Here is a 27,135-nt window from a genome sequence, read left to right on the forward strand (position 1 = left end):
TAAGTGCATGGGTTGAGAAGGGATTAATGAGGATTAGTGTGCTTGGTGTGTGGGGTGGCTAAAAAGAGAGTATAAAGGGAAGATTTTACAGGTGTTACATAAAATAATAATTCATAGTTGTGGAAGTATGCATGTGTGTGTGTGTGTGCACGTGCGCAAAAAGAAATAAGTCTGTGTGTGTGTGTGAGATACATTACTAATCAAAATTATTGTATGTGTGGGGCCCACGCCCAACCCAGAGGATAAGACCACATGGTGGGGAGCAAGTCCACCATGTGGAATTGACTCCCCACCTACTGAGTAGTAATAAGTGAATAGAAGTGGATTTTTATGATAAGTGTCAAATGAAAAAATGATGCCAATAATAAATGCGTAAACCACTTCTGCAAAATATATATAAAAGTTAGTAAAAAATAAGGTGGATCACAAAATGATTAGGGATTATGCATGCTAAAGAATTATCCAATGGATGTGAATTAACTGTATGGCACTAGCTCCCAACCAAAGGCTAGTTGGGAAATCAAAGTGTGTGTTTAGATTAAAAGTCCCATCAATAATTGAGCCATACAATTAATTTCATCAATTGGATAAAAAGAAAAAAAAAAGGGAAACATAACTAGAGTTTGCAAAAATTTCCACCAAAATTAAGAAATTTTTAATAATATTGAGTTTGACAAACACAATATTAAAAAAGATGTCGAATCCTCAAGCAATCCAGGTTCTAAGGTCAGGGTCCACTTACCTGCCAGTATCCAAACAAACTAGGTGTTAGAATATTATAGTTACGTTTGAGTATACAGATAATGCTTGTTCTCCTCGGCTTGTCATCGCTTTACCTAGGAATATAGACAACCATATGGATTCTTAGATAATTAAAAAAATGTTTAAGTCACAAGTCGAGTAAGGAGCAAATCAGTGCATGGGCTGAGAAGGGATTAGTGGAGGTATAGGAGGATTAATGTGCTTGGTGTGTGGGGTGGTTAAAAAGAGAGTGTAAAGGGAAGATTTCACAGGGGGCACATAAGAAATTAATTCATAATATATACATGTGTGTGTGTGTGTGTGAATATATATAAGGGGAGAGAGTGAGAAATTTTGGCAAGGTGAGGAAGAGAGGAGGGGGAAACAAGGGAGGAAGGAGAGAGAGGAGAGGAGAGGAGAGGAGAGGAGAGAGAGAGAGAAAGAGAGAGAGAGAGAGAGAGAGAGAGAGAGGGGGGGGGGGGGGGGGAGAGGGAGATGGAGAGATTAGGGGAGTGGGGCAGAGGGGAGATAGGAGGGAGAGAGGAGGGATGAGGTGTAGAGGGAGGGGGGGTAGCATGGAGGGAGAGCAGAGGGGGAAGGGGCAAAGTTGAGGGGGCACAAAGGTAGAGGGAGAGCAGAGGGGGAGATGTGGAAGGCAAAGGGGGAGCGCAAAGGGGGAGAGCGTGGTCTCTCAACATCTTCCCTCAAGATCAACATCATGAAGTAAGCCTGCCCTCAAAATGATGATTTTGGGGAATCGAAGAAGGACTGAGCATTAAATTCCATCACATCCCTTTAATGGGAATGTCTTTCCTCTGCGTCAAACCAAGAGCTTGTCGGTGTTATTAACTAGAAAAGAAATCAAGACATGAGGCTTGACGCTAGGCATGGCGACGCTCAGGGCCATAGAGGAAAAGGGAACGTAAGGGGAGAAGCGTTAACATGGGTGGGAAAAAGGGATTAAGAGGGGTGGGAATGAAGAGGGGGACTGTGGCACAAGGGGGAAGGGCGAGGGGGAAGAGGAGCATTTACATGATGGGAGGTGGAATGTAGAGATGGAGACATCAAGGGAAGAGAGTCACGCTTTATTTGAAAGGAAGGATGGGGGAAAATCAAAGTACTATCTAGGTGGCTTCACAAAAGAATGAGCGTCTCCCATCAAGTAATAGCCCCCTCCTTTTATAGCCAAGAGAGGGGGTCTCTCCCAATAAATGCATCCTCCCACATGCATGGTGTGTGTGGAGGAATCTCCCATGTGGGCTAAGTGGGTACGCACTCTCAATTGTGTGAGACAACCATTGGCCTCATTTTTCCACATAAATCAAATCTCATATCCCAAGTATAAGATACTCCCTTGGTCTCTTCCCAATTTTATAATACGTTCAAACATCTAGGAGGACAAGTGGAGGGTTGGCACAAGGAGTCTTGCCACCTCATCCTACTTTCCCTATTATTTAACTTGCATTCTTGGACTATCTACACCCCCCCCCCACATGGGCCTATCCTACATGGAGGGAATAATCCAATATAATATCCATCTCCACCTATTTTATATTACTTCTCCCATGGTCCTTGGGCCATGTCTCACTACATGCAGGCATGGGACTGCCTAGGTGGAGGGGTGGCACATGGAGGAACCATGCCACCTTAACATTTTATAATATTACTACAATGGATTATGTACAACACACCTTATGGGTCCTCTTACATGGAAGAGTGGCACATGGTCATGCCTTGCCACCTCAACCCTTGGCCCTATGCACACCATATTTTATTATACTATTGCCACACATACAAGCACCCACACATATTTATGCCTTTTACCTTGGTCAAATTTATCCATAATAGTTCCCCCCCCTAGGCAGGGATGCACAACATTTCCATGCCTGGGACCATTACGCACAAAGAAGGGCTTGAGATAACGCTTGTTGATCACCTTTTTGCCATATGGCTCATGCAACTCTTGAACTTGTATAGACGCATTGCTACATTCCTTTATGACTTTGTATGGACCAGTCCACAGTGGAAGGAACTTTTTATCCATTTGGTGGTCCAATCTATTATCAAAGCATAGCACAACATCCCCCTCAGCAAAGTGTCTTTCCCATCCCTTGCGAATCTTAGCCTCCAAGTGGGCCTTTTGTCGATTCTTTTGGATCTTTGTTTGATGTAGTGCAAGGCGTCGAGTTTCATCTAACTTCTCAAGTTGTACCAACCTGGCCTCTACATGTTCATTATCTATCATCCTATGTTCTTGTGCTAACCAGAATTTCTATCTCTGTAGACGTTTTATGGGTGATGTTGTAAGCCCACACGGCTTCAGTGACCTTCTGATCCCACTGGCTTCTATTCCCTATGGCCATTTTCCCCATGGATTTACAAAGGCGGCCATTGGTCCGCTCTGTTTGTCCCATGGATGTTGGATAATAGATGCTAGAAGTGCGATGATCAATACCCATGCGATCCATGAGCAACTCCACTACTTCATTTAAGAATGGACTCCCATGGTCAGATACTATTTCCATGGGTGTCCCAAACCTTGTGCAGATATGTTCAAATATGAAATTTGAAATTGCCTTACCATTTGCAGCGGGGAGGGCGATAGCTTCAGCCCACTTAGTGACATACTGAGTGGCTACCAAAAGATACTTCTTTTTGCGGGCAGTCATGGGCAGGGGTCCAACAAAATCTATTCCCCACTTCTAAAATGGATGGATGGACATCACTGGATGATGTTGCCCAGGATGTAAATCCTTCCTACCAAAGAATTGGCATGGTTCACAAGTTTTTCAATATATAATGACATCCTTGAACAAGGTCGGCCAATACTACCCATCATGTAAAATCTTCTTAGCTATATAGTCACCGACATATTGGCCTCCACAAAATCCATCATGATAATGCTTCAATACCTTAGGTACTTCATCTGCATCAATGGCTCGTCTTAGTATACCATCCATGCCTTGATGGTACAACACCCCATCAAAGAGAGTGTAGCGCCTACTGTCTCTTCGAATCTTCTTTCTCTCATAGCTAGTACTTTCCAGAGGAGAGGAGAAAGCGGTCAGAAACCTGTAGATACCACCATACCATGGATCCCCAACTTTTATGGCCGCTACAAGGGTTACATTGAGGCACTCCTCTAAATCAATCAAAGCATTCTTCAAATTGGAACAACCCCCCTTTATAGTTTTGAAAGAAAAATCATATTCTTGTAGAACTACCAACCATTTGGCCAACCGGCCCATGGGATTTGGTGATTGAAGAACCTATTTTGCAAGACCATTGCTAGAGATTATAATGAAGGACTTTCCAACCACATAATGCTTGAATTTCTCAATGCAGAACACCAAAGACAAGGCATGCTTGTCAGCCTCAGAGTAGCGTCATTCACTTTCGAGAAATAGTCGAGAAGCAAATCGGACAAGATACATGAACCGATCCTCCCCTTGCTGGAGAAGAATACCCGCTAGAGTGTGCTCACCAAACCCAGGATTGATATAGAAAGTCTTTGACCAATTAGGATTGCATAGAATGGGTTCTGAAGCCAGAGCACTCTTGATTTGTACAAACCCATGATCACAATCCTCATCCCAAGAGAAATCAACCCCATCTTTTAATAGCGTAGTCATGGGTCGCGTCAAAGAAACATATTGATCAATGAAGCGGCGATAGTATCCTGCTAGATTGACAAATGAGTGTATCTGACATTTGGTTGTTGGCGGGGAGAGCTTGAGGATAGCTTCTACCTTCTCGGCCAAGCTTGATGCCCTCGGATGAGACAATATGTCCCAATAACCTCCCTTGAGTGGCTCCAATGGTGCATTTATCAGGGTTGAGGCTGCCATTTGCATCATTGACCCTTTGGAAGGCCAAGCTAACCTTCATGACATGCTCCTTCCATGCCGAGAATATACAAAAATCATCTAAAAACACCTCCAAGAAAACCCCCAAATAAGGAGCAAACACCATCTGCATAAATCTTTGAAACGTAGCAGGAGCATTGGTGAGGCCAAATGGCATTACTTTGAATGCAAACGTCCCCCAGGGTGTGGCAAATGTGGTTTTAAGCACATCCTCCTCAGCAATTCTAATTTGATAAAACTCGGAGTAACCATCACAGAAAGTATACATCTCATGACCACTTACCTTCTCAAGAATGAGGTCTTGAAATGGCAGAGGATGATGGTCCCTCTTGGTGGCTGCATTGAGTTTCTTATAATCGATGTAGACCCACCACTTCTTGTTTTTCTTTGGGGTGACTACCACTGGTGAAACCCATTCTGTATTGTGGACCGGAATAATGAACCCAGCTTGTACAAGCTTCCACAACTCTAAGTGCAAAGCGTCGGTCTATAGGGGCCCTAACCTCCAATACTTTTGAGCCACTGCCTTAGTATCAGGCTTCAGCTCTATCTTGTGTTCTATGGCAGTCACATGGTGAAGGTGGTGTTAGGTAGTTGGCGAAGAGGCCAGGGAAACCTTTGAACATTTCTAGAAACTCATCTTTCTCACTCGAAGTGAGGTCTGGGGAAAGCATAGATTCAAGCTGTTGAGGACTAGCTGTTACCTTTTCCGTGGGTGGCGGGATCGGAGACACCCCCATCATGTAAACTTCTTCCTCTGCGAACTCCTCCCCCCCGTCTGAATCTTCCATTGATTCAGACACCAAGGATGAGAGAGTATCACTGTCTTGCTTCTCTTCTTCTTCTGGTTCAGTGGCACCTAGTTGCACTAGGATCTTCTCCTTTGAAGCACCAAAAGACATGTGTCCTATCTTCCAATAGCTGACTGCATCACTCTTTCTCAACCACGGTCTCGCGAGTATGGCTAGGTAATTCCTGCATGTATCTTCAATGTCCACTACATAGAAATTGACAGTGGTGGTCAACCCATTGATAGTGATGGGCAAATCCTCAATGACTCCCAGGGTGGCGAGTCGTCTACCATCTACTACCTTGATTTGAGTGGAGGAACGTGTTGTGCATTTCAAATTCAACTTCTTCATGATACGGGGCACCATGATATTACATGCAGCTCCCCCATCAACACACACACTTTTGATACGGCAATTATCTATGATACATCTACTGTATGAGGGTGTCGATCAACTTCTTCAGAGATAGAAGAAATCTCTCATACCTTTCCATTTTTCTTGCTCCTCCTTGTTGAGAGCCCTTGTTGTAGCTCACGTCTCACCTTAGGGCTTAATGCTATTAGTTGAGGAAGCATGATGCTCAAAGACTGATGAGCAAGGTCTTGAACGACCGAATAGTCTTCTTGTGCCCTGAGCCAATAGGAAAATCTGAGGGCAACCACCTACTCCTGTGAAATATTTTAGTCTTCTCTATTGGTGGGTCTACCATCTCAGCATCTGAGGGCTCTGAGAAGGACACCTTCTTCCTAGGGTGGCCTGGTTCGCGGTTTGGAGAGGGGTCCGAGGTGGTACGACTTCTCTTCCCGATGTCAAGGACCTCTACGTCAGAATCCTCGGTGCGTGATCCACTTAGAAGATTCACCCTTGGAATATTGGGACATGCGATAATGACCCTTCTGGTGGCACTCGTAGCACAAACAACATTGGCACATTCTCTTGGAGGGCGATTAGCTTGATTTTTGATGCCCACCGTCTTAAGCCGAAGATCGTTTAGGGCCTTGGCTTGGTCATTGACTCTGGGTTCTTTAGCAGGAGGGGCCGGGGGAGTAGGAAGGAGGGGGGCTCATGGGTGAGGCTAGGGAAATCTTCCAGGCGAAGGGTGAGGATATACACCTTGTTGAGTTTAAGCATCTAAGGGAGGACCATACATTTCAGGTGGAGGCCATGGATACATCCCTGATGGGGGGTGGGGGTATGCCCCTGAGTTGGACCCCCCAGGTTATTGTTGCAAGAATTGAGGGGGTTGTAGAGGGACAACCATCTTCTTTGAAGTGGGGTTAGATTAAACTTTATCAAAATTTTGAGCAATCTCTTGTGCTCGCACCATGGTCTCTGGATTCTCCCATTTAAGCTTAAAGCGGAATTCATCACTTGCTCCTGCTACAAGGTAGCCCAGCACATGCTGAGTCATTCCAGCTCAAAATTTGACGTTGTCCTGCGTGGCAATTAAACAGTCCAAGAGCACGGCCGCTCGAACAAAATCTATTCCCCACTTCTAAAACGGATGGATGGACATCACTGGATGATGTTGCCTAGGATGCAAATCCTTCCTACCAAAGAATTGGCATGGTTCACAAGTTTGAGCCAAACCATCTAGAAATGTGGGAAGAACCAACAACCATCTATCTTCAGTAAGAAAGTTGAGAGAAACACAACAGCACTTGAAGGCCACAAGATACTCATTTGGATTTTCTTGACCACAGAACACAGGAATGTTAGCCATGCTTGGAAAAGGGAAAAGAGAGAGGCGAAATGAGGCTTATCTATTGGCAAATGATGGAAAGAGGTAGCTTGAAGTGAAAATCAAGTGAAGATACATCCACAAAGCACACATAGGCAGGGTAGGGTGTGACTGGTGTATTGTGAAACGCTATACAGGAAGAATCTTTAGCATAGAATAGCTCATAGACAATCTTAAAAGGATCAACCCTTATTGGTCGAGGCATGATATTGCATCCATCTTACATGCGAGGGTTAGAGACATGGCATTGCATGAGGTTGTTCTCATCAAGGCAAACAAGAATGCCATGACAAATGTCAACAGTTGGAGAGCTTGCACATCACCTTCAACTTCTTCCAGTTCTTGTAGTCGCCATGCTATTTCTTTAAGGGGGGTGTAGTTTGGCATCCTTCTTTTGAGCAATGTCCTTAAGGACCTTTCTGATGATGTTCCAAAGTCGGTAAACTCGTATCAAATATGCCCAACACTTAGTTTCATGATGACCACAACCTTTGCTACTTGCACTGGTCCTCGCACATCATAGCCTCCCCATAGCAAGAAGGCTCCCCGCCATAAGTAAGCATCACATAGTCTACCCCTGGAACAAATTTCTGAGGCAGTCTAGACACTCTAGATGATCTTCTCAAGGGCATTTTAGCTTGTTATACTACCTGCATAAATATCAGCCACATTTGGCTCATCATTTCCACCAATAGATGATCCATCATTTGTCCTTGATTGTGTACCTATGGGAGTACTTGGTGGCACCATTTCCTACACATTTCAGTGCATGGACAGCTTTTTGTCTATCAACATATGCGGGTGGATTCACATCATGGAAAGTGATTCTCCTCATTTCCACATCCCTCATGGGTGTCTTATGCATCTTCTTCTCATTGAAGACCACATCATGGCTTCATATGATTTTCTTTGCTTCTGGATCCCAAAGACGATAGCCCATCTCTCCACTTTCACCATAACCCAGAAAGATGCATTTCGTAGACTTGTGATCTAGCTTCTTCCAAAGCTCTTTTGGCACGCGTGCATATGCCTCACACCCAAATATACGCAAATGACAGTAAGAGGGCTTCTTGCCATTCCATGCCTCTTTAGGAATACTACCATCCAAACTCTTACTAGGTGACCTATTGATCACATGCACTGTAGTCTTTATTGCCTCAACCCAAAAAACACTAGATAGACTTGCATTGGAAAGCATACATTGCAACCTTTCCTAAATGGTGTGGTTCATTTGCTGAACGTCATGAGAGAGATATTCTCCACCATTGTCACTCCGCAGGCATTTAAGCATTCTACTTGACTGATTTTCAACCAAAGCTAGCCATTTCTAAAATACATGGAACACATCGCTCTTTTGAGCTATAGCGTAAGCCCACACTTTCCTAGTTGCATCATCAATGAATGTCACATAGTATTCAGCCCCGCCTAATGACTGTGTTGGCATGGGACCACATACATCCAAATGCACCAAATCAAGCTTTTCAAGCTCTTTCTTTTCCCTTCTTTTATGGGTTGATCTAGTCTGCTTCCCATAGAAACAACGCTGACAAAATTCAAAGTAAAAAAAACTCAAATGCGGTACCTAACCCAAACGATATAAGAGTTTCATTCCATTTTGGCTCATGTGCCCCAACCGGCAATGCCACAAAGAAGTACTTGGTTGCTTGGTTATTGCAAACAACATGATCAAACACCCCTGATACATGTAAGGGATACAATGTGCCACACTTGGCACCCTTTGCCAAAACCATAGAGCCCTTCTGAATTTTCAAACTCTAAAAGCCAAAGGTGGTCTAAAAACCAGCATCATCTACCTAACCTACATAAGACTCTTGGTCAACTTAGGCACATGTTTCACATTTTTCAAAACAAATGCAAACCCATTTGCAAAAGAAAACTTTATGTCACCTACTCCCACTATTTCAAATGCATAGTTATCTCCAAAATGCACACAACCTGTCTTTCCACTGTCATAAGTGGAGAACCATTCCCTATGGGAAGTAACATGGAATGAAGCACTAGAATCCAAAATCCAATCCTAGGAATATGCATAAATAATGTCTCATCGAAGAGAGCATAGCACCATGAATGCATCAACTACAATGTGTCCAAGCTGTCCCTCACTATGAAATAGTATCTGCCTGCTAAACGTCCATCAAAATAAAGAATCCCATAAGTCAATCTGGGCCTATCAGTGCATCCAACAAGGATTGCAATACATCCAAATGGCATGTAAAGCATCCATTGCAATCCAATACAAACCACAAATCATGAGTACACACGGCTCAGACTACTGCAAGCAAAATGATATGGATAAGGTATATCCCAAAAATCACGGCCCCACAGAAATGACTACTACTGGAAATAGGACCTAAGATGACTCAAAACATGGGCGTCACTGCTTGCATAATCAGACTCAGCAAGAAAATTTGCAAATATCTCTTTTCTATTGGAACTCCAAAATCCCAACCGATGAATGGGAAATGGGAAGTCAATCCTTGCAATTGACCTATAATCAAAAAATAAAAGGTTTGAACCTTTGAATGGATTTTTGACAAAGAGCATCTCAGAGAGACGGAGCTTCTCCAAATCTCCATGGAATCGCGCAAGAGTTGACAAATAGGGGTTTTTGGGCCTCTGGATTGCAATGGAATATACGGTTTAGAAAACCATGGTTCCAATCACCGGGTCCAACACACGGACCAAAAAACATTTTTGCAAATAGACTTGTTTGTAAACACCACTGGAGTGCAAATGATGAGCAACACATAAGTTTAAGGACCTCCTGAGTCCATCAAAATTGACAGATCTGTGAATGGTTGCTATTGCTTTAAACTTGAGTTCCAACACACTGGCAGAAAAACGTTGAAGTAGAGACGGTAACTCAGAAATCCAACAAAATGATCCCAAATTAAAGAATGAAGGGGTTTTCGAACTCCCGAAGTGCAATGGACACCAAAAGCAGAAAATGGTTGCCTCTACAGATTATTTTAGACTCTCAGTTCGTCAAAAGGAATAGTGGAATAATTTAAAAACGTCTTTTTTGCTCCAAAACCACCTGCAGGCTTGCAAAAACCACTCGGAGAACTTTCCAAAGGTTTCTGCACACTAGGATGCAGATAAAGTTACCCAATGAAGCTCTCCTTCCTCCCACAGAGCTGCAACAGCAGACTTCAGGCTTTAGGCACACACCCGGACTTAGCTCTAGAATACCCATGCTTTCATACTAGTTGAGAGATCTCAACAACGGAAGCGGAACAGGAGAGAGAGAGAGAGCTACACAAGTTTTGGTGGGTGCCGAACACCCTAATCTTCTATGTCATCCATATATATATGTGTTTTGAGTATTGTACATAACTGGTGTTAAGGCACAGTGGCCTTTAACCCCCACATTGATAAGGCATCATTGTGTCAGGGAAATATTGGGAATAACATGAATTTAATTTATACAATACAAGGCCATATATTTTGAATTAACTTGCTATGATGATCATGAAATATTATTTACAAAACAAGATTTACTCACATTTGGAAAAACGATAGTTGCATTCCAACATACTAACATGTCCTAATAAAGATACGTCATAAAAGAATGAGACAATTAAAAAGAATAATGCATATTGGATATGCCCCTAAGCACATTTTTGAAGTTTATTGTCAATTACTTGCTATGATTGTAGATCTTCAAAAGAGACTGTCTAAATCATGTTGTGATCTTGTTGCCATGCCCTTCATTATGTATGGGGCTGATCATTACTTATTAAAGTAAGCATTTGAAGAATTGGAATGAGAAATATGAACTTTACAAGTTTTGCATATCTCTTCTTTTAATTGTAGCATTTTTGGGACTCATTGCATCACACTCTCTAGATGCATGAAAAACATCCTCACGGTAGTGAAATAATACCTCTAGTTCACATCATTAGAGCACATAACTCGTTTTGGTTCACATCTAGCATTATTGATCAACATCTATCTTTGCATTTGGTTGGACCTTTCTCTCTCTTAGGGAAAAGGAGGTAAGATTCATGGCTCTTACATGGATTCATGGCTCTCACAAGGATCAAGAGTCAAGCTCTCTTTCTATGCAAAAGAGCCGGCTTTTGGAAAAGATGCAAAGTATTGTCTGTCTTCTTTTGCTAGTGTTTGGAAGAAGATACACTCACGTCTCTGATTGTGTTGTTGCTCGGCTTTTTGCTCACCCTGGGCACATGCCTTGATTTTCCTCTAACTATGAGCCCTTCCGATGGTTAAATGCGGACGTTGCAAGGTGGCTCAAGTCAGAAGCTCAACCGTTCCCTGATGGTGCATATCCAACTACAAAGGTAGGTAAGGCAAGTCTTCCAACAAATAACCAATCAAAAGGCTTCTCTCGGACTCCCAACCTGCAATACGAGGAGGCCTCCACCTCTTTATAAATGGAGGCTGGTCGGAGGCTCCTCGTCTTTGCTCCTTGCTTTCTTTCACTCCATCAGCCACTGCATTGTTGCTTTCTTCCACTTCTTTCTTCTACTCCATCATTGATCGCTCCACCAAAAAGAGAGCTCGTGTAGAAACCCCAATTGCTTCCAAGATAGCTCCATGAAAAAGAGGGATTGTGTAGAAACACCAAATTCTTCTTGCACAACCCAAGCAGAAAAACGTGGTAGAGTGGATTGGGATGACAATAGTATGAGTGTCTTACATGCTATGGGGAGGTATATGAGCATGTTAAGAGGGGGGGTCTTAAGGAAAAAGATTGGGAGAATCTCACATTTTCTCTCAATCGTGAAATTCAAGGAAATTACAATATTGATTAGGCTAGAAATAAAGTAGACACACTCAAAAAACAATACAAAAAGGAGAAGAAACTTGTAGATGAAATCGGTTCAATGCCATAAACTTTCTATGAGGCTTTAGACGCTATCTTAGGTAGCACACCTAAGGAGGCTGGAGTTCCATTTGTAGTTAACACTGATATAGGACAAAATCCTTTACCTGAGGACATACTAGACGATGACGTGGTCATGGAGAGCACGTCTCAAGACAAGGGGAAGGACAAGGACAAAGAAGACAATGGTTTGAAGGGCCAAAAATTGAAGGAGCCAAAAAGCAAGTGAAAAAAGAAAATCCTAAACTTGCATCCTCCCGTGCAATGGAAGAGGGTTTTAAGTCAATGTGTTCTACTATATGGAACAACTAGACGGAAGAAGGAATGACCTCGAAGAAAGGCTCTCCAAAATCAAACAAGAAGAGGAGACAAAAAGAATGGAAATTATGGCAATAGTTCAATTGCATATTACGGAATTGATGTGTAAACCTCCCTTGCAGTAATATGCAAGTAATCACTTTAATAATAAGTAAACATGTACAATGTCTTTTAAATGTACTATGTGGTATGCATGATTGAGGGATGAGGGAGCTAGTGGAGAGAGAGATGGTTCAGAGACTGTTTATAATGCAATTGTTTCTCATATACGATGGACGACGAGGCAGTTGTGTTCATGTTGAGTTTGTTCAACTAGTATGGGACGAGCAAGATCAGCAAAGGTGAAGACCGCAATACTTTAGAATACTTTATTTCTTTAATATGGATGTTTTCCTTCTCATGGGTGCACTAGATTCACCTAACTGTGGGGTGTGGTGGGTGTTTCCGAGGCAAGTAACATTGTGTCAATGATTACATTTAGGCTTGTAGCATGAAGAAATGTTAGAAAACTAGCATAGATACCAAACATTTTATCGCATGGGATATGATAGTTTTCATTTGTTAAAGTCTCAAATAGAGCGCACGTTGCGCATGGACACTCTACAAGCATGATTGCTGAAATATTTGCCTTAGGATGCAGCACAATAAGAAAATATATGGAAGCCACAGTGAACATTCTATGTTCCAAATGAATGTTGGTGAAGCATGGCATTACCATTCCATCAGGTATTTGCCTACGTAGAATTATATTTGAGTTTGAAGCTATAACATCTTTGCCCAACATGTGTGGTGCAATAGATGGATCACACATTCAAATACATCAGCTTCCCGATGAATATGACACACCTTCACACTACGTAAATAGGCATGGTTTTCCAAGTGTACTGCTATAAGGCATAGTCGACTCAAGGAAAATATTTTGGAGTGTTGTATGCAATGCTCCTAGTGGTGTACATGATTCAACACATTTCAAACAATCAACTGTGTATGATAAATGTAAGAGATTACAAAGATATGGTGTTGTAGGCATAAAGTCAACCCTATGGTTGACTAGTAGGACTTGGATACTATATATACCAAGTACTTGTGTTGTTTCATTTGAACATTTCTATTCGAGCTTTCTTGTGTGTGCACTCTTGCTCACTTGTGTTCACAACCTGTCTTCACATTGTTCCTACATTTGGTATCATAGCGCTTCCATCTCTAAAGCCCATTCCCGTGCTTGCTTCTAAACTCCCGCAAGCTTGGTGCTCCAGTGTGCATTTCTGGTTCTCACATTTAGCTCTCTAGCTTTTGCTTGAGGTAGCAACAGTCCAACGATTGTTTTTTGACCTTTTGAGGTCCGATTTTGACATTTTTTGAAATTTCAGAGCTGCCCGCATACAAACAAGCTTGTCCCACACCATTTCAGGCGGGGGAAAAAAATTCTATTTTTTTGTCCATATAGTTCGTACGGATCTATTCGTACAATTGCGCGACAGTGCTGCGAGTCCATACGACTTGTCGAAACTTGATTTTGAGCCTGTACGACTTGTTAGATGGCGATTCGAGCAGTTTTTGATTGTTTTTGGGCGTTTCTACTCAGATCTTGACCTTTTTTAGCTCCAGTCTCTCTCGGGTGTGTTCCAACAGCTCCATGTGTCTCCAGCTTGTCATCAAGCTTTGTCCGATGTGCATCTGGAACCAAAGCATATGCCACTGAGCCAAAAATTCTGAAATCACTAACTTAGCTTAAAACCATACAAAGCCTCAAATGGAGTCACATTAACCAAAGCTTTGGTAGGGCATATGTTCTGAATATAAGTGGCTATCACAACTGCTTCTCCCCAAAAAGCCTTTGAGACTCTCTTGAATTTTCGCATGCATCTCGTCATTTCCATGAGAGTACGATTCTTCCTCTTAGGGAGTGGATTCGATTGTGGTGTGTAAGGGCATGTCAAGTGATGTTTAATCCCATGCTGCTTCAAAAATCCTTCGAATGCATGTGACATGTACTCTCCCCCTCTATCTGAGTTGAGTGTTCCAATTCTAGAATTGGTTTGGTTCTCAGCCATAGCTTTGAACTCTTGAAACCAATAGAACACCTTAGATTTTTCCTTCATGAGAAAAAGCCTGTGAACCTGGAGAAGTCATCTATAAAGGTCATAAAGTACCTTGCTCCTCTATGCGTGGGAATAGGCCACATACATCACTGTGCACTATCTACAACACTCTAGTTGCCTTGATCCAATTCTTGCCTTGTTTACTGAATGGCAAGCGATCCAATTTGCCAAGTGCACACCCCTCACACACTTCATTTGCTGGTTGCTATAATTTTGGCATTCCCTGAGTCATATTATTGTTGTACAAGTAGGACAATGCCCTGTGATGGACATGTCCAAACCTGTCTTCTCATTAAATGTAGCAAACACAAAATCTCTATCACCTTGGGCAAGATGAGCTTCACCATCTGCATCTGAAGCACGAGTTTCAGTGGGGGCAACAAAATTACTGCTAGAGCTGTCCCTTTGCCTCTTCTTTTCATTGGCAATCCTTTTTTGATACTCTGCGATGTAATGCCCTAGCTTTTTGCAATAATTGCATTTGCCCTTTTTCTGATTTTTGCTTAAACTGCTTGCATTCCCCTCCTTGGGCTGAGTTGTATGGTTGTGTTTTGGCTCAAACTTTTTCTGAAATTTGCCCTTTCCACCCATGGCAAGCACTTGCTCACCTTGACGAGAGGCTTTGGCAAAATTTGAGCATCTCTCCTCTTCCTGCAACAAAAGCCCAACTAACTCATCGAATGAGAGTGGGGCTGCCCTGAGAACAATGGTCAATGAAGTGACGAATGCATTTTTGTGGGGTATAGCACTAAAAGCAAGGGATTTAGGCTTTATAATCCCGCTACCAGGAAGGTATTAATCAACAAAGATGTTCTCTTTGTTGAGAATGAGTGCATGCAGCCCGCTAGTGCAGGCTTGCCACCATACGATGACACCCCTTTGGACATCATCCAGTTTGAGGATGATGAGGCGGAGTCTCCTGATGCTTCCCCTTATACTTCTCATAGTTCAGATGGCTTGCCACATGTTGAGGATGGCTCTCCCTCAAATGTTTCAGATTTGCAGCCAATTAATGGGAATACATAGCCTCATGTTTGGAGGCATTATCAATGTTGTGAGACCACTAAAGATGTTGATGGAGCTCCGAGTGGTACAGCAGAGAAATCTATTCCACGTTGGGCAAGGTTGACCATTCAAGATGCTAAGGATCAGCCTACTTTGGGGAAAACCAGGGCCAGCACTGAAAAAAATCAGAAAAAGGTCAATTTTGCTTTGATGACCTCAGTGATGGAAGCTGCAAATGAGCCTCAGAGCTTCAAGGATGCTCATCATAATCCAACATGGAAGAAAGGTATGGAAGCTAAGATTAAATCCATTGAGAAGAATGCCACATGGGACTTGGTTGATGCGCCCATTGGGAAAAATGTGGTTGGCACGAAATGGATTTATAAGGTGAAATACCATTCAGATGGCACAATTGAGAAATACAAAGCCCATTTGGTTGCCAAGGGATATGCACAAGAGGAGGGGATAGATTATGAGGAGACATTTGCTCCAGTGGCCAAGATGACCACCATTCATTCTGTCATCTCTCTTGCTACGTTTTATGGTTGGTCAGTGTACTAGATGGATGTCAAGACTGCGTTCCTCAATGGAGATCTTAAAGAGGAGGTCTATGTACATCAGCCCCAAGGTTTTGAGGTGAAGGGACAAGAGCACAAGGTATGCAAGCTCAGGAAGGCTCTATATGGGCTGAAGCAAGCACCTCGTGCATGGTATCAGAAGATACATTAGTTTTTGTTGTCCTAAGGCTTCGTCAACACTCATATAGAGCCAAATCTGTATGTTCTGCAGCAAAAATCAGAATTGGTCATGTTGGTACTATATGTGGATGACATCATACTCATTGGCAGTGATTTGCAGCAAATTACAGCAATGCAGTCCGCTTTATGTCACAACTTTGACGTGATAGATTTGAGCCTATTGCACTATTGTCTTGGCATTGAATTTTGGCAGACCCATGATGGGATTTCTATGTCACAGACAAAGTATTCGAAGGGGTTGTTGCAGAAGTTTAAAATGGAGAACTGTAAGCCTATGGCTACTCCATTGGAAAAGGGACTCAAGCTGAGTAAGAATGATACTGCTGAAAAGTTTGATGGCACTTTGTACAGGCAGTTGGTTGGCAATTTGATGTATCTATGCTCCACATGGCCTGATATTGCCTACGCCACAGGGCTTTTGAGCCAGCTCATGCATTGTCCCACAATCACACATTGGAATGCAGCAAAGAGGGTTCTCAGATATGTCCATGGCACTCTCTCTCTTGGCTTGCACTATGCTTCAGTTTGTGATCTAAAGCTAAGTGGTTTCACCGACTCAGATTGGTCAGGGAACATTGACAACAGATGGTCCACTACTGGCTATTGCTTCTCATTGGGTTCAGCCTATATGTCATGGATCAGTAAGAAGCAAGAGCGAGTCTCTCTTTTCTCCAGTGAAGCAGAGTACAAAGCTGCAAATTCAGCCACTACGGAGTTAATGTGGTTAAGGAAGCTTTTGCATGACTTGCATCATACACAGGATGGTGAAGCAAACTCTATCTTCTGTGACAGCCAGAGTTGCATTGCCATAGCCAACGATCCTGTCTTTCATGCTCGCATGAAACACATTGAAAATCATTATCATTATGTACGGGATTGTATTTCTGATGGCTTCACTGATCTCATCTATTGTCCATTTGAGGACAATGTGGTGGATATCTTCACCAAAGCCCTGTCAATAGATCTTTTCTTACAACATCGACATGGCTTGGGGATCAGAGACATTCTCACAATGTCAAGGGGGGTTGTGAAGTGATTCATGATGACATTGTTTTCATGTACTCCCATAGGTTGCATATCCATCTGGATGAATTTGTGCAACCATGGTACTTTAGGTACTGCAGGGTACACCTGAGATGTTTCCAGGGTACTTTCAGCCATATCTTTGAGGGGGAATTCGTAAGAGATTACAAAGATATGGTGTTGTAGGCATAAAGTCAACCCTATGATTGACCAGTAGTACTTGGGTACTATATATACCAAGTACTTGTATTGTTTCATTTCAACATTTCTATTGGAGCTTTCTTGTGTGTGCACTCTTGCTCACTTGTGTTCACAGCCTATCTCCACTTTGTTACAATAAGTTGGCTTTAGAAAAGAGGTGCTGCAAGAGCCAATGCTCCAAATATAGGGTGAAATTATTCAACCTTACATCGAAGCAGATTCAGCCTACAAGGCAGAAGCATTTGTGCTAAAGGCTTTTAGGACGAGAGGTGGGTTGTACCATGAGGAGAAGATATTGTTTGATTGACATGTTAGCAAGGGTAGAGTTGTCATAGAGAATGCATTCGGCATGTTGAAAAATAGGTGCCGTATTCTTAGGGAGGTTAACGCCCACATTTGTTTAGCACCTCGCATCGCAGTAGCTTGTTGTGTGTTACATAACTTTGTAACCAAGCGTGGGGAGGTTGATCCAATGAATTGTGAAGGTCCACATCCAAATGATAGGGAGGGTGCATGAGAGGTACGTGGAATGTGTATGGATGTAGGAACTCGAATGCGAGGAGCTCTATTTAGAGGTTTCATCTCTAGGGCTTCAGGGGTGGTAGTATGACTGATGATTACTAAAGTTAATTGATTTGAAAATGTATTTATCATCTTCATATAGGTTGGAGTTGTGATGATGCCTTCGATTGATCGAGGTTAGTAGTTGTCTGCTTTACATGTCAATTGCCTATGTTGTCTACTTGTGCATTTTTTTTGTTGCATTCACTTGTGGTATGTTTTCTTACTTTTTTAAAAAGAAATTTGCATGGTCATGTGTGTGGTCCTTTGTTGTGTGTGTGGCCTACCTAAGGAGTGTTTTGCATGTGGTTAGCATATCTGCTTGTTTGCTTGTTTTGTAGCTTAGGTAGGCAAGGCCCTCATGGTAGACATCCTTGTGTTAAGGTTCAATTCCCCAAAGGTCATTAGATTTGTTGTATAAGTGGAGCTATTCAAATTGTAAGTGTGTTTGTACTATATACTATAAGGTTTTGTTTCCTTTCATGTAGATTATGGTTTATGGTTTTGTATCAATTGAAACATTATTTTTCTCCTATGGCTAAAGAGTTCTAGGTGTGTGTGAAGGGAACACTAAGAGCTTGCATTGCATAAGGTTCTACCCGGACATGTGCACGTAAATCCGATAAGATATCCCGGTGGGATCCGGCAAACATGTGCTTACTTGCCGGTGTCATATCGGATCATGTGCCGTGAATCCGATAAGGTTCAGCCAACTTCCGGCAACCATGTGACCGTAACTCCAATAGCATCCGATAGGCAACATGACTAGTTTTCTCTATCTTGGGGTGGGCTTAAACCCAGTGGGTTTTGTCATGCATTTGGCTAGACCTTTCTCTCTCTTGGGATCAGGATTCAAGCTCTCTTTCTGTGCAAAAGAGCCGGCTTTTGAAAAAGATGCAAAGTCCCGTCACTCTTCTTTTTCTGTTTGGGAAAAGCGGTGTTTGGAAGAAGATACAGTCACGTCTGTTGCTGGGCTTTTGGCTGTCTTCGGGAAAAGCCAGTTTTTGGGTGAAGAAATGCATAGAACCGTGTGGCCGTCTGAAGAATTCATTGGTTCAAAAGCGGATTTTTGGATCATCATCTCTTCGGAACGGGGAAAAGGAGGAATTCATTCATTCATCGATGGAACAACTCTCTGTGTTCAGGTTTTTGGATAAAAGCAATTCAGATTTCAGACTGGTTTTTGGAGGAATTCATTCATCTATGGCATTGGGAACAAGGCCTCTCTCTCTCTCTCTCTCTCTCTCTCTCGGAAAGCCAAAGGATGAGAGCAATTCGATGTCGAAGATTAGAGTCATAACTCTCAGTGGTTTCGGAGGAAGAATTCATTCATTCATTCATCGATGGCATCGGGAACAACTCTTGGTTTTGAGCGAGAATGGCTCTCTGTTCTCTCTCTCTCTTTTCCGGAGAGCCAGGTTTTTGGAATGAAAAATTCAGAAGAGTCGGAACGGATCGGAGTAACAAATGCATTCATCGATGGCATCGGGAACATTTCTTGGCGTTGAGGGATTTGGGACATGCTCAGAGAGCCTTTCAATATCTGAGAAAGAATCTCTCTCACACTCTGTCTGTCACACACGGACCAAAACACCACCATCAACGCACCATCTATGCACAATTATCGATGCCAGCAGCAACCGGAGCTCATCATCCAGCACCCTCTTCTACCATCATCCCTCTCCCCGTTCATGCACCTCGTTCCTTTCCTCCTTGAAGCACCCCCTTGACTCGGTCGACCCACCTTAAACAATTCCCACAATCTCTCCTTTCTCCCATGTTCACCCCCCCTGCCCTCCTCCCATCATGATCCCTCCGCTCTCCAAGGACCCTACCAGTTCTTGCCATCTCCTCTCATCCCAATTCCAACTGTCCCTTGTTGGGTCCTTCCCTGTGGTGATGATGCCCCGGCTGCCTCCCTGCCTCTGGATGCAGTCCTCTTTCCCTGTTGTTGGGCGACACCTTCCCACATTTCCGAACCTCAGCGCTGCAGCACTTAGCTGTTTCACTCTTTGCCCAATTGCAAGATCAAGCACTTCCATCCGCTTGCCACGGACCCAACTCTAGCTGCAGCTGTTTTGGTGGGCAGTCGTGCGTCTTGGATCGCCGGACCGTATAGGACTGCGAGATCGTAAGAAACCTTTCCTCAAAACTACGCCATTCCTATGGATCGTTTCTTCAACAAAGTTTGCTTGACAAATGCTGCGATTTTTTACTTGATCCAGATCTTCTATAAAATGAAGAGATTCAGAATTTCGAATCTTAGATACTTTTTACCGCTTTGGCCCCGGAGTCCTAACAGCAGCTTCGAAAAAGTATTTGCACGGTGCCAGTCCTTTCGCTTGATCTCGTTCCCAGCGTGTTCCTAGGCGCTTTAACAGCGTTTTCTTGTCATCTGGAAACAGAGTCATTTCTGGTCTTCGTCTGGCCACTTCTCGTTTTGCAGGATCCGTGAAACAGATACCCGTGCCTTGACGCTTGCTGTGGGACCCGTTCATTTGTTTGCAACTTTTTGCACTATGCAAGTACAGCTCTCCTGTTTTTATTTTGTGCCTGAACCGTGACAGTTAGGCTCTCCCCAAAATTTGATATTGAAGCATGCTTTTTGTCTTGGTATAAGCTTCTACTGCTTTGTAAGTCGTCTGTAAGTGCTCCTTCCTTTGCGGGTGACCTTCATGAAATCTTTGACGACTTTAGAGTTATTCCTTTCAACACGTTGTGATTTACTAAATCTTGACCGGATGAAAAAATAGAAGCTTTTGAGGTTAGGGGGCTATTCATTGAAGTGCTTAGTGCTTTTAAAGGCATGAAGAATGTTAAGTCCGAGAAGCTCAAATCAAGGCGTGATTCAAAATGGTCTTCAGCATCAAGTACGACAGGGAATTCGAGTTAAGGCAGTTGTTGATGCAGTAGCTTTATATACAAAAAGTGCTGCATCTAATCTACTGCTTGTGGGGTACAAAAAACCAAATCATGTACAGTTCAGTAAAAGTGTATATTTTGAGTTGAAACATCGTAGGGAGTGCTCTGTGAGGCTCAGGACACAGTGCAGTTACAGGAAAGTGAAAATTAAGAACATATAATCCTCAATTTTGATTTTCATTGGAGTGGTTATGCTTCCAAATGCATGAAGAATGTTAAGTCCGAGAAGCTCAAATCAAGGCAGGATTCAAAACGGTCTTCAGCATCAAATACGATCGGGGAATTTAAATTTAAGGCAGTTAGCTTAATACAAAAAAGTGCTGCATCTAATCTACTGCTTGTGGTACACAAAAAAAAGAATCCTGTACAATTCTGTGAAAGTATTCTTGCTTATGTAGGAATTCTTTCTGCCAAAAAGATTCTTCTCTATTAAGTAGTTAGCCAAAAATCCAGCCAGGGCCCTTGGTTCTACAATCTTTGCATAAGCCAGAGCAAACAGTGTAAACCCAACCAGAGATTATATTACAAAAGCATACATGCTTGGAGGAGGGAAGAACATATCTCCCTTCATGGCTATGGAATTCACCTTAAATTGGTTGCATATGCAAAGGGCCTAGTATGCATATTCTACCTACATCCTGGTGTCCTTGGCTGAGAAATGTGTCAACATAATTGCAAGGGACTTGCCGAGTGTGCTAAATAGGCCTTATATTTTAAAGTATGGCCTGGAGCTCAGAGGTGGAAAGTGAGCCTGGTATGCATGCTCATGGGGTTACGGGGGCCAATTGTGGCCAAGAATTTGTCTACTGCGGGCAAGGCATCCATCCATCATCATGATTTGTACAAATATTACCTTGTGACTCACTTAGATGTGGCCCAACTGGTAGTAGCAGTTAAAGGTGGCCTGGGTTGGTAATTATAGCCTGGAGTTGAGGTTATCAGAGGTGGAAAGTAGACCTGGCATATGCGTGAAGATACGGTTGTCAAGTGTCGGCCAGACGGTTGTCTAATACAGGAAAGCCATAGGTTTGCAGTGGTATGTGACTTATAGGCTTAAGGTGGAGCTTCGAGGCTGATACAGGAGTTGCATGTCTATTCTCCTGGTGTTTCCAGGGTGAAGGTACTCAAGCTCAGAATGCATTTTAGACAAGTTGAGATGTGGGGTATTTGGAGCTCGATGAAAGTTAAGCTGAGGAGCTGATTACTCGTAATCTATGCAGATGGAGAGGACTAATCTGTTAGTGACAATACTTGTGATGGGATTATTAGGGTTACCTCCCCACCTGTTAGCCCCCAAATGAGGAGGGCATGGGCGATGTAGACCAGCAGGGCATAGTTGGGATCTGAGGAAAGCCACATCGGCAGATGAGAAAGCTGCCATGGGGGCAGATCTGAGAGAGAGGAGTATGCATGCAGCAACATCTGAAGGCTCATGGAAGGCTTTTGGCAGACCCAAAGTAGTTGGGCAGTTCAAAGGTAGGACTGGTGTCGGCAGTCGGAAGGATCAGCCAGTATGGACTGACTGTCACATCCATGTGGCATGGTTGGGGTAGCAGGAAGAGTTGACTGTAGAAGCTTGGTTGACTGGTACAGTAGGGTTCACATGGGCTGGTACAGGGCCTGAGAAGACTGCAGATGGGCTGGGACAGGTCCCAGGTGCCTTAGCAGGACAGTAAATAGGCCCATGAACAGGTCGGCCGATCAGAGGACAGAATGGGTCGGCCCAGTCTAAGTTTGGCTGACAGACTGGTCGGCCACTCTCCAGGAGGCCAGGAATCAAGCTCACTTGTGCCTCACACTTGGGAGAACACAGGCTGACAGACGTTTTGAAGGTGCAGGAGCAGGCAGAAGACAGTTGTGACCTGCCAGGGGTCCACATCTATGCAGTACCCTATCTGCTAGATCGTGGCATGCTAAACACACCTTTTTATCAGGTTTTTTGCATCTTTGGAGCAATCTACATTACATGTCTTATTTCTCTATTATGCAAAGCATTGTTCAAAGTATGTCACCTATGTGTGTATTTAGATTTGTGTGTATGATGGAAAGAAGCCAGATTTGGTTTTAGCACTATATGCTTCTCGGTCTACATTCTTCTGCTGTGCGGGAGTGTGGGCTACAGCATGCAACCTTCGTTTCTATCTTCTAATATGGTATTAGAGGCCTGCGGAAGATTAACACGTACCTGGTGTTGAGATATCTCAAGGTGTATGCCTCAGGCACACCTTATGTTTCTATGTGTGAGTGCTAGAGGCACAGTTAGGTGCCCACAAGCACAGTTAGGTGGTGGAAAGCCACATAGGATGATTGAGAGAATCTAGGAGCAGATTGAGGAGATGATTGTGGAGCTTTGAAGTCATCAGTGATGTCAGTGAGCTTGTATGAGGTGCCTACTTAAGGACCTCACTCTTCTTCATTCCACAAGCAAGTATTCTGATTTTGTGTCCACTCTACTCTTTCCTTTCAGTATTCCAACATGGTATCAGAGCCCTTTGATCCCCCTTGAGCCCATTTCTGCCACATCATCTTCTTCTTCTTCATCTTCTTCTTCTCCATTTTCCTCTTTCTTCCCAAAATCTTTGAGAGCTTGGTTCTCCACCTACAAACGACCATTGCCCAAACCCTCTGAGCTGGAAACTCCTCTAGTATGGGCGAACTTCCACCTGCAAGCAATTGAAGAAAAAACGTCTGTGGTGGCTGCCATTCTCCAAACAGCGAATTTCTTCTGTTGCTCAATACTCCCTGCCTGCTCCGCCATTGCCTGAGCCCTCTTAGGAGTAGATGGGCGACCTCAAGACGAAGATTTTGAGCCATTTTTCAGGTCATTTGGTTCAGTAACGAGGGAGAAATCGTCAAAACTCAGTTTCAGCCTGTAGCAACTTTCCCGGGCAAAAGTGCGCACCATTTCATCCAACCTCTGTGCTGGACCCTCTCTGGTATATGAGCTTTCTTTTGCTTCAGAAAGCCCTCTTTTCCTTGCTTTGAAGAGTGAGCTACAAGCCCTCCAAGTTCAGCTCTCTAGTTTTGACAGTTTTGAAAAGCTTTTGAAAATGATCCTATATAAAATGCTACTCTAGCATTTTTGGTCTTTTGAAGTTTTCAATAACTTCACTACAAGTGTTGCTTCAGTTTTGTTTTGACTTGCTAGACCTGGTTTTGATTGGAAAGTGTTTATTTCATCCACTTCTATGAAGCATGTAAGAAGAAGCATCATTGTTTGAAATCTAGTCACTACTATTTGCTACATTAAGTGCTCATATTTTGGAAGTCTTTCAGTTATTTTTGCCTTGTAAGAGAGATAGACACTGCCCAATATCTGGGTTAGACCCTCTCATGGCTACCATATTTAATCTTGAGAAGTTCAATGGAAAGGGCTTCCATACATGGCAAATGAAGGTGAAATTTGCATTGATGCGGGAGAACTTATGGGGACTTGTCAAACCCACTCCTACCGCTTCTTCTACAGCCTCCAATGCTGGAGAATCCTCAACACCGACACGACCAGCAAGGGATCCAGCAAGAGAAGAAAAGGCATATGGTATCATTGCTCTTGCTTTGGGTGATGATTATATACACCATATTTCTGACTTGGAGTCTCCTTCGGAAGCTTGGCAGAAGCTAGACATGATTTTTGGTGCAAGCTCTCACATCTCTAAACTATCACTTAAAATCTCTTTCTTTGAATTAAAGATGGCAAGTGATACTACTTTAGCTGCTCATGTCAACTATATGCGGAGTCTTATGACTCAATTAGCTTCTATCAACTCTCCTATCACCCCTGATGATGCTATGGCAGTGTTACTTAATAGTATGCCTGAAAGTTTTGATCACATTGTTAGCACTTTGAAGAATCTTCCCAATCCTAACCTTGAAGGCATTATCTCTGCTCTCCAAGAAGAAGAAAGGCATATGGAGCTAAGGAAAGGCAATGACACTGCTTATGCTGTAAAAGTCAAGAAGGGCAAGTATACTCCTTGCAATCACTGTGGAAAGACAAATTACCTTTCAAAGGACTGCTTCAAAGTTAATCCATGCAAGCACTGTGGCAAGAACAACCATCATGAGAAGTTTTGTAGAGCTAAAGCAAAGATAGAAAATGCAAATCTACTTACAGTTAATGAGCCTCCACAAGATGAGGCATCCTTTGAAGATTATGCATTTTAAACACATCTCTATGTATGCTCCAGATCTCTCTTTTTATGTCAAGGTACTCAGCCTGGATAGTCCTCCAAAATGAATGAAAATAAACTATTGTGTTTTGTGTGTTTTGTAAACACCTCTGGTCACCTTATGATGTAGGCCATGTGTATGTTTTGTTCCATGGTACCTCCTGCAGACATTGTGTGCATGTACATGCAGGGGAGATAACCATTGGAAGGTCTTTTTGTATCCCTTTTGTTTACCTTACACCCATGGGAACCCTTGCTAGCATGAGAACCTAGCCATAGATTTATCCTTGACCACCACGAGATGGCATGAGAAACTATGAGACTAGATGTATCCTTGACATAGCCTGAGGCATTCCCTTGAGGGGGGGTTTGTTGGGATATCTCAAGGTGTATGCCTCAGGCACACCTTATGTTTCTATGTGTGAGTGCTAGAGGCACAGTTAGGTGCCCACAAGCACAGTTAGGTGGTGGAAAGCCACATAGGATGATTGAGAGAATCTAGGAGCAGATTGAGGAGATGATTGTGGAGCTCTGAAGTCATCAGTGATGTCAGTGAGCTTGTATGAGGTGCCTACTTAAGGACCTCACTCTTCTTCATTCCACAAGCAAGTATTCTGATTTTGTGTCCACTCTACTCTTTCCTTTCAGTATTCCAACACCTGGAGCTTGGAGTTGAGAATGGCTTATGGAAATCGTCTTTTACGTCTGAAGGACGGATCCAATTTTGCTTTCAATGTTTTACAAACTCCATATTTGGACAGGGCCCAGGGGTCCCTACAAGGCGATGCACACCATTATGATTGACGATAAGATAGATGGGATCAACAGAGGTCTTGATTCCATCAAGGAGGAAAAAAACTGGTTGTAGCAATCTCTCTACTGGTTGGAGTGATGTTTGGAAAAGAGGCATTATCAATATGTAAGTCTCCTCATGCCTTGGCACATACTTCTTGAGGGTTGTAGACACATGTAGGTGTAGTGTTAGTGTTACAGTAGAGGTTATCGTTAAGCACATCCGTGAGGTTATTATTGAGGTGGGTCTTGAGAATGTGGTCCGGTTATCACCTATAAGGCGCATCTGTGTGAGGACAGGAGAGCTTGTTGAGTAGGAGTTTCCATCGATTATGTGGACACCTTGTGCTTCACGTTGCTTATACATTTTCATGGAGGACATTGACAAGATTTTATGGATTACTATTGTCATGTGGGATGCTAGTATCATTGCCGCCTTTAAGAAGAAGTCAATGGCATTGGCTATTTTTAGAGAGCATAGTGCTCTTCATATCAGTCGGTCGTTGAAGACACGCTTCAGCTACATGCACAACGTCTTCTTGCCATACATGCAGCTCTCTGATAGATAGTTGTGTCACAGATGTGGTTGATTGAAATGACTCTCCTCGGCAAAGAACATGGTGGCCTAGAGGATATTCTTGGATCATGCATTTTCCATTGATATGCATGCCATTTCGAAAGCCTTTCATTCTCTCTTCTTGGCATTAGTCTTGCTACTCACTTTTTGTAGTAGTTGTGAGCCTCCCTAGAAGCATGTGAAGCTCTCACATGTCTAAGGTAAGCCTTTCATGACTTTGCCTTGTGTTATGAACTAGAGGTACTAAATTGTAATATGTTTATAGTTTAAACTTTATTCTAACTGTAAACACATTACAATTTTGTACCTCTAGTTTGTAATTGAGAGTTCTTGAATCTTACACAATTTTGACATTGTGAAATGTCGTTTGCAAGAGGGACTTTGTTGAGATTAGATGGGCATGGATGCAAAGGCCTATCCATGAACTAGCAAATATGTTGCATCCATTGTTCAAGTCACTAGATTTGTTCAAGAAGGCCACATTGCTCCTTCTTGTAGTGGTCACAAGTGAGCACTTAGGCTCTCACGCTGGTGTCTGAGCTGCTCGCTCCCCTTCAATACGCATCTGTAGGGCACCTTTTCAGTTTTGAGTTCCAAGCAGAGGTGATGGGTTTCGTTGAGCTGCTCCTTGGCCTGGCAGCTTAGTCTTAGCTGTTTGTGTGGCCTCTCCAATAGCTCTTTTCTAGGGAAGCCCTTTG

At 43.0% G+C, this 27,135-nt stretch overlaps 1 protein-coding gene across 3 annotated transcripts in view; it reads left to right on the forward strand.

Moving 5' to 3' along the window:
- The first annotated feature begins 19,154 nt into the window (after nucleotides 1–19,154).
- The window catches only part of LOC147901701 (protein REVERSION-TO-ETHYLENE SENSITIVITY1-like), a 29,661-nt gene continuing 21,680 nt past the window's right edge, over nucleotides 19,155–27,135 (forward strand). The window contains exon 1 of one of the 3 annotated variants that reach the window (XM_087374783.1): nucleotides 19,155–20,108. The gene's annotated coding sequence lies outside the window, so the exon portion shown is untranslated. Of the gene's footprint in view, nucleotides 20,109–20,395; nucleotides 20,461–27,135 lie in introns of those variants that run through there. The other 2 variants (XM_087374781.1, XM_087374782.1) reach the window with 2 other exon arrangements.

The sequence above is a fragment of the Dipteris shenzhenensis genome, chromosome 5, assembly GCF_047967505.1.
Source record: "Dipteris shenzhenensis isolate YYH24624 ecotype China chromosome 5, Dip_SZ_1.0, whole genome shotgun sequence".
NCBI classification, from domain to species: domain Eukaryota; kingdom Viridiplantae; phylum Streptophyta; class Polypodiopsida; order Gleicheniales; family Dipteridaceae; genus Dipteris; species Dipteris shenzhenensis.